Genomic DNA, 13,744 nt, shown 5'->3' with positions numbered 1-13,744 from the left:
CCTGTCTAACGGGTTTCAGTTTTTTTTTAAATATGAGTGTGTGTGTGTGTGTGTGTGTGTGTGTGTGTGTGTGTGTGTGTGTGTGTGTGTGTGTGTGTGTGTGTGTGTGTGTGTGTGTGTGTGTGTGTGTGTGTGTGTGTGTGTGTGTGTGGTTCAGTTGGAAAAACACACTTATATCTTGTTTCAAAATAAAAACTTCCCAGAGGACTATATATATGACAGTCCATCAAATGTAACAGAACAATATGGTTGTACCCACATATGTCATCATAACGAATGCCTGACAACAAATAACAAGTATAAATGGAATGATGAGGGGCACTTTTGGAAAGGGAAAAGTTTGAGATTATGAACCACAGATTACTCAGTCAATTTACCCAAACGTTCACCGGTGGGTTATTTCGACTGTAGACTTTGTAATGTATCATTTATCAATTACTAGTAAGTAGATACTAGCCTCGGTGAGATTTTGTAATTATAGAAACATACTTCCAAGATCTAGCCGAGAAGGCATTGCGCATGCGTGCGGATCTGCTTGGTGAAGGGGAGTGACGTGAGAAGACCTCGGAGAAATTCACTCACTGGACTTCCAGTAGAGGAATGCAAGCAGCGGCTGTCCGTTGTAGGTTACGATACGGTGGATGGTTCTTACTGAAGTAACGCTTTTTTTCACGGTTCTACTGGCTTTTACGGGAAGAAAACAACATTCGAAGACATTTCTACAGGCGACCAGAACCGATGGGGACGTTATGTCGTTGGAGTTACGCGGGTGGATTTGGTTGTTTTAGTTGAGAAGAAGGAAAGTGTTGCGCTCGGAGCAACAGCGGTGGCATTAAACATGCTGACACGGATTTTAGTATACTTGTTATCGGTCCTCCCGCTGTGTCGGATAGCGTTCTCTCAATACTCCAGCGATCAATGTAGTTGGAAGGGCAGGTGAGAGTTCTTCTTGGTAACTTTCATTATTTCATGAACTGCTTGTTCATAATGGTCGAATTGAAAAGGAGCTGTGCAGACGAACTATTTGTAGGCTACCATTTAGATTTGAATGCTTCGATTTGTGGAAATTAAAGTTACAGAATGGTGAATGCGTCAGTGTTTTTATCCAAGGCCGACCGGTGAAGAGATTGTTATAATGTAATAAACTAAATAGAGAATGAGTTATCCATTCTCTCCTGAGAGGTGAATTACACAAATCTTTCCCTCTTACTGAATGATCACCTTGAGTCAGGTCTGTGGAATGCGACTTCTGTCAAGGACTCCAAGAGATTTATCTCTCTTTATTTTATGTTTACAACATGATAATGGTTTTGAGATTATTACTTTAAAACAACATCTAATTATATTTTAAAACATTCATATTCAACTGAAATGGACGCTTTTCTTTCAACCGAAGCGTTCTAAAAACACTTTTAGGATCACGTTTAATGTTGATACAGTTCAATGATCAAATGGAAATGTATACATCCTCACAACGTCTATAACAGCCTACCTTGTATACATTGTTTCATGAATAAGCACAGTGATGCATCAGTAAAAGTACAGTCTGAGGTGGCTCCTCACAACGTCTATAACAGCCTACCTTGTATACATTTATAAATCTCAATTTGAGCACAACTTTTCCCTTTCGGTTCTTACTTCCCTTCACTTGTTATAAAATTCGAGTCACTCTTTTTTAGAGTGGCTTAAATAGTGATATAGTAAAAGGATTTAGTACTTGATTTTGGCACCTCATGAAGTTTGACACTTCGTGAATGCCTCTAATATTTTATTTATTTAACCTTTATTTATTTAACTAGGCAAGTCAGTTCAGAAAAAAGTCTTACTTACAATGACGACCTACCAAAAGGCAAAATGCCTCCTGCGGGGACGAGGGCTGGGATTAAAATAAAAATGAATTCAATGATAATATAGGGTAAAACACACATCACGATAAGAGAGACAACACAACAGTACATAAAGAGAGACCTATAAGACAACAACACAGCAAAGCAGCAACACATGACATTATGCTCAATGTAGGTATTAAATTACTGCTGGTGGTAGGCCGTCATTGTAAATAAGAATTTGTTCTTAACTGACTTGCCTAGTTAAATAAATAAATACAAATAAATGCTGATGTTATAAAACATTATTTGTCATCATAAATAATAATAAATAATAATAAAAAATCATAAATCATCTATTACAGACAATCTAGTGGGTTAAAAACCATATTACAGACAATCTAGTGGGTTATAAATCATCTATTACAGACAATCTAGTGGGTTATAAATCATCTATTACAGACAATCTAATGGGTTATAAATCATCTATTACAGACAATCTAATGGGTTAAAAATCATATTACAGACAATCTAATGGGTTAAAAATCATATTACAGACAATCTAATGGGTTATAAATCATCTATTACAGACAATCTAATGGGTTATAAATCATCTATTACAGACAATCTAGTGGGTTATAAATCATCTATTACAGACAATCTAATGGGTTATAAATCATCTATTACAGACAATCTAGTGGGTTATAAATCATCTATTACAGACAATCTAATGGGTTAAAAATCATATTACAGACAATCTAGTGGGTTATAAATCATCTATAACAGACAATCTAATGGGTTAAAAATCATCTATTACAGACAATCTAGTGGGTTATAAATCATCTATTACAGACAATCTAATGGGTTAAAAATCATATTACAGACAATCTAGTGGGTTAAAAATCACCTATTACAGACAATCTAATGGGTTATAAATCATCTATTACAGACAATCTAGTGGGTTAAAAATCATATTACAGACAATCTAATGGGTTATAAATCATCTATAACAGACAATCTAATGGGTTAAAAATCATATTACAGACAATCTAGTGGGTTAAAAATCATCTATTACAGACAATCTAGTGGGTTAAAAATCATCTATTACATACAATCTAGTGGGTTAAAAATCATCTATTACATACAATCTAGTGGGTTAAAAATCATCTATTACATACAATCTAATGGGTTATAAATCATATATTACAGACAATCTAGTGGGTTAAAAATCATATATTACAGACAATCTAGTGGGTTAAAAATCACCTAAAACAGACTACCTCAATTTGTCTACCTGTCGGCCCCAGCCTCTAACTCAGGTCCTGTATGTACCTAACTGACCAGCTCTGCCCATTCTCCACCATGTACCTGTCGGCCCCAGCCTCTAACTCAGGTCCTGTACGTACCTAACTGACCCGCTCTGCCCATTCTCCACCATGTACCTGTCGGCCCCAGCCTCTAACTCAGGTCCTGTATGTACCTAACTGACCCGCTCTGCCCATTCTCCACCATGTACCTGTCGGCCCCAGCCTCTAACTCAGGTCCTGTATGTACCTAACTGACCCGCTCTGCCCATTCTCCACCATGTACCCGTTGTTGTCTTAGCTCTCCTGATAAACACCTGTGATTGCCTCTCTCTAATGTCAATATGCCTTGTCTACTGCTGTCTTGGCTAGGTTTTATTGTTTTATTTCACTGTAGAGCAGTCAGTCCCCCTCAAAATGCCTTAGCTCTTTCGTCCCACTCCACACACATGCGGAGATCACGCCTAGGTTAACTGGTGCCTCCAGAGACGAAACCGCTCTCATCGTCACCCAACGCATAGGTTTACCTCCACTGTACTCACATCCAACCATACCATTGTCTGTACATTATGCCTTGAATTTATTCTACCACGCCATAAATCTGCTCCTTTTATTCTCTGTCCCCAACGCACTAGACGACCAGTTCTTATAGCCTTTAGCCGTACCCTTATCCTACTCCTCCTCTTTTCGTCTGGTGATGTAGAGGTTCCTGTAGCTCCCAGTACTACATCTATTCCCCAGGCCCTGTAGCAGTACTACATCTATTCCCCAGGCCCTGTAGCCCCCAGTACTACATCTATTCCCCAGGCCCTGTAGCCCCCAGTACTACATCTATTCCCCAGGTCCTTTAGCCCCCAGTACTACATCTATTCCCCAGGCCCTGTAGCCCCCAGTACTACATCTATTCCCCAGGCCTTGTAGCAGTACTACATCTATTCCCCAGGCCCTGTATCAGTACTACATCTATTCCCCAGGCCCTGTAGCCCCCAGTACTACATCTATTCCCCAGGCCCTGTAGCCCCCAGTACTACATCTATTCCCCAGGCCCTGTAGCCCCCAGTACTACATCTATTCCCCAGGCCCTGTAGCCCCCAGTACGAGATCTATTCCCCAGGCTCTATCATTTGTTTACTTCTGTAACCGTAAAAGCCTTGGTTTCATGCATGTTAACATCAGAAGCCTTTTCCCTAAGTTTTTTTTTTTTCAATGCTTTAGCACACTCTGCCAACCCAGACGTCCTTGCCGTGTCTGAATCCTTGCTTAGGAAGGCCACCAAAAAATCCAGACATTTCCATCCCCAACTACATTTTCCGCCAAGATAGAACTGCCAGAGGGTGGATTTAGCCTGCAGAGTTCTGTCTTACTATCCAGGTCTGTGCCCAAACAGTTTGAGCTTCTACTTTTAAAAATCCACCTTTTCAGAAATAAGTCTCTCACTGTTTCTGCTTGTTATAGACCCCCCTCAGCCCCCAGCTGTTGCCCTGGACACCATATGTAAATGAGCCACCCGCCATTTGTCTGCAGAGTTTGTAATGTTAGGTGACCTAAACTGGGATACGCTTAACACCCCGGCCGTCCTACAAATTAAGCTAGATGCCCTCGATATCACAAAAATGATCATGGAACCTACCAGGTACAACCCTAAATCCGTAAACACGGGCACCCTCATAGATATCATCCTGACCAACCTGCCCTCTAAATACACCTCTGCTGTCTTCAACCAGGATCTCAGCGATCACTGCCTCATTGCCTGTGTCCGTGATGGGTCTGCGGTCAAACGACCACCCCTCATCACTGTCAAATGCTCAGATAAAGCACTTCAGTAATCAGACCTTTCTAATCGACCTGGCCCGGGTATCCTGGAAGGATATTGACCTCATTCCGTCAGTAGACCTTTCTAATCGACCTGGCCCGGGTATCCTGGAAGGATATTGACCTCATTCCGTCAGTAGAGGATACCTGGTTATTCTTTAAAAGTGCTTTCCTCACCATCTTAAATAAGCCCCATTCAAAAAATGTAGAACTAATAACAGATATAGTCCGTGGTTCACTCCAGACCTGACTGCCCTTGACCAGCACAAAAACATATTGTATACATCCAATATACACAGGCAGTTAGGAAAGCAAAGGCTAGCTTTTTCAAACAGAAAATTGCATCCTGTAGCACAAACTCCAAAAGGTTCTGGGACACTGGAAAGTCCATGGAGAATAAGAACACCTCCTCCTCCCAGCTGCCCACTGCACTGAGGCTAGGAAACACTGTCACCACCGATAAATCCATGGAGAATAAGAGCACCTCCTCCTCCCAGCTGCCCACTGCAACACTGTCACCACCAATAAATCTGCGATAATTGAGAATTTCAATAAGCATTTTTCTACAGCTGGCCATGCTTTCCACCTGGCTACCCCTACCCCGGTCAACAGCACTGCACCCCCACAGCAACTTGCCCAAGCCTCCCCCATTCTCCTCCATCCAAATCCAGATATCTGCTGTTCTGAAAGAGCTGAGAAATCTGGACCCCTACAAATCAGCTGGGATAGACAATCTGGACCCCTACAAATCAGCTGGGATAGACAATCTGGACCCCTACAAATCAGCCGGGCTAGACAATCTGGACCCTCTCTTTCTAAAATTATCCGCTGCCATTGTTGCAATCAATATTAATTGCCTGTTCAACCTCTCTTTCATATCGTCTGAGATCCCTAAAGATTGGAAAGCTGATGCGGTCATCCCCCTCTTCAAAGGGGGAGATACTCTAGACCCAAACTGTTACAGACCTGTATCCATCCTGCCCTTTCTAAAGTCTTCAAAAGCCAAGTTAACAAACAGATCACTGACCATTTTGAATCCCACCGTACCTTCTCCGCTATGCAATCTGGTTTCCGAGCTGGTCATGGGTGCACCTCAGCCACGCTCAAGGTCCTAAACAATATCATAACCGCCATCAATAAAGGACAATACTGTGCAGCCGTATTCATCGACCTGGTCAGGGCTTTTTTGTCAATCACAGCATTCTTATCGGAAGACTCAACACCCTTGGTTTCTCAAATGACTGCCTTGCCTGGTTCACCAACTATTTCTCAGACACAGTTCAGTATGTTATATAAGGGGCCTGTTGTCCGGACCTCTGGCAGTCTTTATGGGGGTGCCACAGGGTTCAATTCCTCGGGCCGACTCTTTTCTCTGTATACATCAATGATGTTGCTCTTGCTGCTGGTGATCATCTGATCCACCTCTACGCAGACGACACCATTCTGTATACTTCTGGCCCTTCTTTGGACACTGTGTTAACAAACCTCCAGACGAGCTTCAATGCCATACAACTCTCCTTCCGTGGCCTCCAACTGCTCTTAAATGCAAGTAAAACTAAATGCATGCTCTTCAACCGATCGCTGCCCGCACCTGCTCGCCCCCGTCCAGCATCACTACTCTGTACGGTTCTGACTTAGAATATGTGGACAACTACAAATACCTAGGTGTCTGGTTAGACTGTAAACTCTCCTTCCAGACTCACATCAAGCATCTCCAATCCAAAATTAAATCTAGAATCAGCTTCCTATTTCGCAACAAAGCATCCTTCACTCATGCTGCCAAACATACCCTCGTAAAACTGACTATCCTACCGATCCTTGACTTCGGCAATGTCATTTACAAAATAGCCTCCAACACTCTACTCAGCAAATTGGATGCAGTCTATCACAGTGCCATACGTTTTGTCACTAAAGCCCCATATACTACCCACCACTGCGACCTGTATGCTCTCGTTGGCTGGCCCGCTACATATTCGTCGCCAAACCACAGGTTCCAGGTCATCTATAAGTCTCTAGACTCAGCTCACTGGTCACCATAGCAACACCCAAACAGAGCACGCGCTCCAGCAGGTATATTTCACTGGTCAGCGGCAAAGCCAACACCTACTTCGCCGCCTTCCTTCCAGTTCTCTGCTGCCAATGACTGGAACGAATTGCAAAATCACTGAAGCTGGAGACTCATATCTCCCTTACTAACTTTAAGCATCAGCTATCAGAGCAGTTACAGATCATTGCACCTGTACATAGCCCATCTGTGAATAGCCCACCCAACTACCTCATCCCCATATTGTTATTTATTGTTTTGCTCCTTTGCACCCCAGTATCTCTACTTGCACATTCATCTTCTGCACATCTATCACTCCAGTGTTTAATTGCTAAATTGTAATTATTTCACCACTATGACCTATTTATTGCCTTACCTCCCTAATCTTACTTCATTTGCACACACTATATATAGACTTTTCTATTGTGTAATTGACTGTGCATTTGTTTATGTGTAATTCTGTGTTGTTTGTGTCTCACACTGCTTTGCTTTATCTTGGCCAGGTCGCAGTTGTAAATGAGAACTTGTTCTCAACTGGCCGACCTGGTGAAATAAATAAATGAAACCCACAAGGTTTCATTTATTTGGGTGAATATATATTGGCTGAAAATCCAATTGGGTGAATGTATATTGGGTGAAGTGCAGTGGCATGAAGAGAAAGTGGTTTCCTCTTCTAAGCCAGCCGAGGAGTAGTCTTAACAAGCAGTTACTTTGAGCCTGTACCAGGGAATCTGTTGCTCATTACCTCTCCTCTCAGCTAATCTCTTCTAATTACATGCAGACTAGAGACGGTGGAAGAGTTCAACTGAGTTAATTAAAGAGAATGTGTTGAGGCTGGTCGGGTCATGATGACCAACATGTGCTCTCCTCTGGTCCTCACATCAATGGGCCTTATTCATATTTCACCATCTCGTTTTCATTTTAAATTGGGTCATTCCTACCAAGAACATCAAACCACCAGCCTGTTGCTGTTGGCATGGCACCCATATGGTAATAGAAGTATGCTGCTAGTTTCCTGCCTCATAGCTTGGCTTTGCTTTGAACGACAGATTAGGGCCTAGTATAGGACTTCAGATTATAAATTATATGAACGACAGATTTGGGCCTAGTATAGGACTTCAGATTATGAATGATATGAGTGACAGATTTGGGCCTAGTATAGGACTTCAGATTATGAATGATATGAGCGACAGATTTGGGCCTAGTATAGGACTTCAGATTATGAATGATATGAGCGACAGATTTGGGCCTAGTCTAGGACTTCAGATTATGAATGATATGAGCGACAGATTTGGGCCTAGTCTAGGACTTCAGATTATGAATGATATGAGCGACAGATTTGGGCCTAGTCTAGGACTTCAGATTATGCATTACATTCTGTGTTAGCAACCCAAATGGTTCCCTATTCCCTATATAGGGAATAGGGTGCCATTTGGGATGTAGCCTGTCCCTCTCCTCTCCCTTCATCCAGTTCTGTCTCTAGACTCCCCCTCCCCTCTCTCCTCTCCCTTCATCCAGTTCTGTCTCTAGACTCCCCCTCTCCCCTCTCCCTTCATCCAGTTCTGTCTCTAGACCCCTCCCCTCTCTCCTCTCCCTCCATTCAGTTCTGTCTCTAGACCCCCCTCCCCTCTCTCCTCTCCTCCATTCAGTTCTGTCTCTAGACCCTCCCCTCTCTCCTCTCCCTCCATTCAGTTCTGTCTCTAGACTCCCCCTCCCCTCTCTCCTCTCCCTTCATCCAGTTCTGTCTCTAGACCCTCCCCTCTCTCCTCTCCCTCCATTCAGTTCTGTCTCTAGACCCCCCCCCTCCCCTCTCTCCTCTCCCTTCATCCAGTTCTGTCTCTAGACCCCCCCTCCCCTCTCTCCTCTCCCTCCATTCAGTTCTGTCACTAGACTCCACCTCTCCTCTCTCCTCTCCCTCCATTCAGTTCTGTCTCTAGACTCCCCCTCTCCTCTCTCCTCTCCCTTCATCCAGTTCTGTCTCTAGACTCCCCCTCTCCTCTTTCCTCTCCCTTCATCCAGTTCTGTCTCTAGACTCCCCCTCTCCTCTCTCCGACCCTGAGGCAGCCTGCCAGGCAGTCAGTCGTGTGTTGCCAGAGCGCTGAGCCCAGAAGGAACAATGTGCCATAAGACGAGTGTGTTGGGGCTGAGGTCAGTTGAGCCATGTCGAGGCAGGGTGTGTTGGGGCTGAGGTCAGTTGAGCCATGTCGAGGCAGGGTGTGTTGGGGCTGAGGTCAGTTGAGCCATGTCGAGGCAGGGTGTGTTGGGACTGAGGTCAGTTGAGCCATGTCGAGGCAGGGTGTGTTGGGGCTGAGGTCAGTTGAGCCATGTCGAGACAGGGTGTGTTGGGGCTGAGGTCAGTTGAGCCATGTCGAGGCAGGGTGTGTTGGGGCTGAGGTCAGTTGAGCCATGTCGAGGCAGGGTGTGTTGGGGCTGAGGTCAGTTGAGCCATGTCGAGGCAGGGTGTGTTGGGGCTGAGGTCAGTTGAGCCATGTCGAGGCAGGGTGTGTTGGGGCTGAGGTCAGTTGAGCCATGTCGAGGCAGGGTGTGTTGGGGCTGAGGTCAGTTGAGCCATGTCGAGGCAGGGTGTGTTGGGGCTGAGGTCAGTTGAGCCATGTCGAGGCAGGGTGTGTTGTCGCACGGAGCCGCAGGAGTCTTAACGCTTTGTCTAAGTGTATTAAACCACCACCACCTGGCAACACACACACTTCATCTATTCCCTATATAGTCCACTACTTTAGACCAGGGCCCCTATTCCCTATATAGTCCACTACTTTAGACCAGGGCCCCTATTCCCTATATATAGTCCACTACTTTAGACCAGGGCCCCTATTCCCTATATATAGTCCACTACTTTAGACCAGAGCCCTATTCCCTATATAGTCCACTACTTTAGACCAGAACCCTATTCCCTATATAGTCCACTACTTTAGACCAGGGCCCCTATTCCCTACATAGTCCACTACTTTAGACCAGAGCCCTATTCCCTACATAGTCCACTACTTTAGACCAGAGCCCTATTCCCTACATAGTCCACTACTTTAGACCAGAGCCCTATTCCCTACATAGTCCACTACTTTAGACCGGAGCCCTATTCCCTACATAGTGCACTACTTTAGACCAGAGCCTTATATAGTGAATAGGGTTCCATTTGAAGCACAGAGCTGGTCTGTAGTCTACCTGTTGAGTTTGATCGGAGGACATGATCACGTGAAGAGCTGCTCCCTTTGAAGCTGCTCAGGATTTCAGAAAAGGTTTCACCAGAAGAAAGCTGACTGTTCTGTTCTGTTGCCAAGTTCCAGGCCTATTTCATTTGTTTTGCTCGGCGAACGACTGATTATCTCTGTTCTATATTCATACAGACCCTTTCAGACTGTTGTACAGGCAGTCACAGACAGTGGTTCATGGTTGGCATCTCCAAATATATAATTATTTCACACGTGTGTTAGGAATGTGACCATGTCTCTGTGTATGATGTGTTGTTGACCTCCTCCCCTTCCACACTGACCTCCCCCTTCCCTTCCAGTGGTCTGACCCATGAGGGCCACAGCCGTGATGTGGAGCAGGTCTACCTACGTTGTTCCCAGGGTTCCCTCCACTGGCTCTACCCTACAGGGGCCGTCATGTCAACCTGCGGCCCAACACCCTGTCCCCGGCAGCCGCCCGTCTCTCCGTCTGCATCAAGCCCTCTAGGGACTCCCACGGGGCCAACATCTTACCTGGACCGGGCCGGCTGCGCCTGCTGCTGAGGGAGCAGGACCAGGCCCAGGGGAAGGTGACCTGCTTCAGCATCCAGGAGGTCTCTATTCATAGAGGCCATACCTCACAGAGACATCAGTAAGAGAATCACCTCGTTCCAGTATGAGCTGGTTACAGAGAGGACCGGGGCTGGAGCTGGAGCCTTGGCTGGGGTGGAGCCACAAGCACTGTCTGGTGAGATACACTCCTATTGTTGTTGTTGCTTTGGTCGTTAAAGGAAGTTCAGTATGGCTAAAGCACTGTCTGGTGAGATACACTCCTACTGTTGTTGCTTTGGTCATTAAAGGGAAGTTCAGTATGGCTAAAGCACTGTCTGGTGAGATACACTCCTACTGTTGTTGCTTTAAAGCACTGTCTGGTGAGATACGTTAAAGGGGAAGTTCAGTATGGCTAAAGCACTGTCTGGTGAGATACACTCCTATTGTTGTTGCTTTGGTCATTAAAGGGGAAGTTCAGTATGGCTAAAGCACTGTCTGGTGAGATATACACTCTTATTGTTGTTGTTGCTTTGGTCGTTAAAGGGGAAGTTCAGTATGGCTAAAGCACTGTCTGGTGAGATACACTCCTATTGTTGTTGTTGCTTTGGTCATTAAAGGGGAAGTTCAGTATGGCTAAAGCACTGTCTGGTGAGATACACTCCTATTGTTGTTGTTGCTTTGGTAATTAAAGGGGAAGTTCAGTATGGCTAAAGCACTGTCTGGTGAGATACAATCCTATTGTTGGTGTTGCTTTTGTCGTTAAAGGGGATGTTCAGTATGGCTAAAGCACTGTCTGGTGAGATACACTCCTACTGTTGTTGCTTTGGTCATTAAAGGGGAAGTTCAGTATGGCTAAAGCACTGTCTGGTGAGATACACTCCTATTGTTGTTGCTTTGGTCATTAAAGGGGAAGTTCAGTATGGCTAAAGCAGAGACGGTACATTATGAAATGAAACTGCTTCTCCAGTAGAAATTCCCGTTCACAATGTCATGGCGACGTTGGCTATCGAAGCTCATGCACAGAAACACATCATTGGGGTGTAACGGTCATCTCACACTGAACTGGGCCTCTGCAGGCCGTCAAATCCTTGGTATTTGTGTTGGTATTTTATTAGGATCCCCATTAGTTGTTGCAAAAGCAGCAGCTACTCTTCCTGGGGTCCAACACAAAACATGAAACATGACATAATACAGAACATTAATAGACAAGAACAGAACTACATCAATTCAAAATAAAAATACAAATGCACACAGCCTACATCTCAATACCAATACACACACAAACTATCTAGGCACTCCTTTGATATAAAGTTGTTTTTGACCAATGAAAGCGTGTCAGTTTGTCACTTTCACAACGGAGTAATAACATGTTCAACTATTTAAAACATTGTCTCCAGTCTTGGTTGTGAAAATGAACTTCTCATTGACTTCTCGAACCCCAACCCTGGTCTGTTTGGTCTGTTTCACAAGCATGCCGGAAGTCTTGCGATGTTGCTCCTCTGGGTGTAGAAACTCTTTGGCTAAAGTTAACTGAAATTTGTAGTGGCTGACGACAGACAACTGAACCATGGATGATAGTTTCTCCTGGTTCACAGACTACTTTCAGACTGAGGTACCAGCTAGCATTAAGGTCTAAAATCCTGAACTTCCCCTTTAATGCTAAAGTTGATGACAGTGGCAAAGTCGACAAATCCTAACAGACTCTCCTGGTTGGCCCAGACAGTGGATCACAGACTCTCCTGGTTGACCTAGACAGTGGATCACAGACTCTCCTGGTTGACCTAGACAGTGGATCACAGACTCTCCTGGTTGGCCCAGACAGTGGATCACAGACTCTCCTGGTTGACCTAGACAGTGGATCACAGACTCTCCTGGTTGGCCCAGACAGTGGATCACAGACTCTCCTGGTTGACCTAGACAGTGGATCACAGACTCTCCTGGTTGACCCAGACAGTGGATCACAGACTCTCCTGGTTGACCTAGACAGTGGATCACAGACTCTCCTGGTTGACCCAGACAGTGGATCACAGACTCTCCTGGTTGACCTAGACAGTGGATCACAGACTCTCCTGGTTGGCCCAGACAGTGGATCACAGACTCTCCTGGTTGACCTAGACAGTGGATCACAGACTCTCCTGGTTGGCCCAGACAGTGGATCACAGACTCTCCTGGTTGACCTAGACAGTGGATCACAGACTCTCCTGGTTGACCTAGACAGTGGATCACAGACTCTCCTGGTTGGCCCAGACAGTGGATCACAGACTCTCCTGGTTGACCTAGACAGTGGATCACAGACTCTCCTGGTTGGCCCAGACAGTGGATCACAGACTCTCCTGGTTGGCCCAGACAGTGGATCACAGACTCTCCTGGTTGGCCCAGACAGTGGATCACAGACTCTCCTGTTTGACCTAGACAGTGGATCACAGACTCTCCTGGTTGGCCCAGACAGTGGATCACAGACTCTCCTGGTTGGCCCAGACAGTGGATCACAGACTCTCCTGGTTGGCCCAGACAGTGGATCACAGACTCTCCTGGTTGACCTAGACAGTGGATCACAGACTCTCCTGGTTGGTCTAGACAGTGGATCACAGACTCTCCTGGTTGGTCTAGACAGTGTATCACAGGCTCTCCTGGTGACATTAGGCGTGCACCATATCCTGACTATTCCTGTTGAATTATCCAGACGCGGGTAGGTCAGAGAGAGTCAACTGGCCATTCAGCTGACAGTTTGTTAATTGACTGACTAGGAAGTGGTTTTCTTTGTCTTAGTGTCTGTAGTCACGATGTAGTTCTGTACTGAATGCAGCCATCTGCTGGAGAAAACATCTCTGTTTGTCTTAGTGTCTGTAGTCAGGATGTAGTTCTGTACTGAATGCAGCCATCTGCTGGAGAAAACATCTCTGTTTGTCTTAGTGTCTGTAGTCACGATGTAGTTCTGTACTGAATGCAGCCATCTGCTGGAGAAAACATCTCCGTTTGTCTTAGTGTCTGTAGTCAGGATGTAGTTCTGTACTGAATGCAGCC

General features: G+C 45.2%; 1 pseudogene; it reads left to right on the top strand.

Moving 5' to 3' along the window:
* The first annotated feature begins 544 nt into the window (after positions 1 to 544).
* The window catches only part of LOC135569023 (meteorin-like protein), a 22,694-nt pseudogene continuing 9,494 nt past the window's right edge, over positions 545 to 13,744 (top strand).

The sequence above is a fragment of the Oncorhynchus nerka genome, unplaced genomic scaffold (genome assembly GCF_034236695.1).
Source record: "Oncorhynchus nerka isolate Pitt River unplaced genomic scaffold, Oner_Uvic_2.0 unplaced_scaffold_1253, whole genome shotgun sequence".
NCBI lineage: Eukaryota > Metazoa > Chordata > Actinopteri > Salmoniformes > Salmonidae > Oncorhynchus > Oncorhynchus nerka.
Note: the sequence above shows the minus strand (reverse complement) of the source record. Positions and strands in the feature narration are given on the sequence as shown.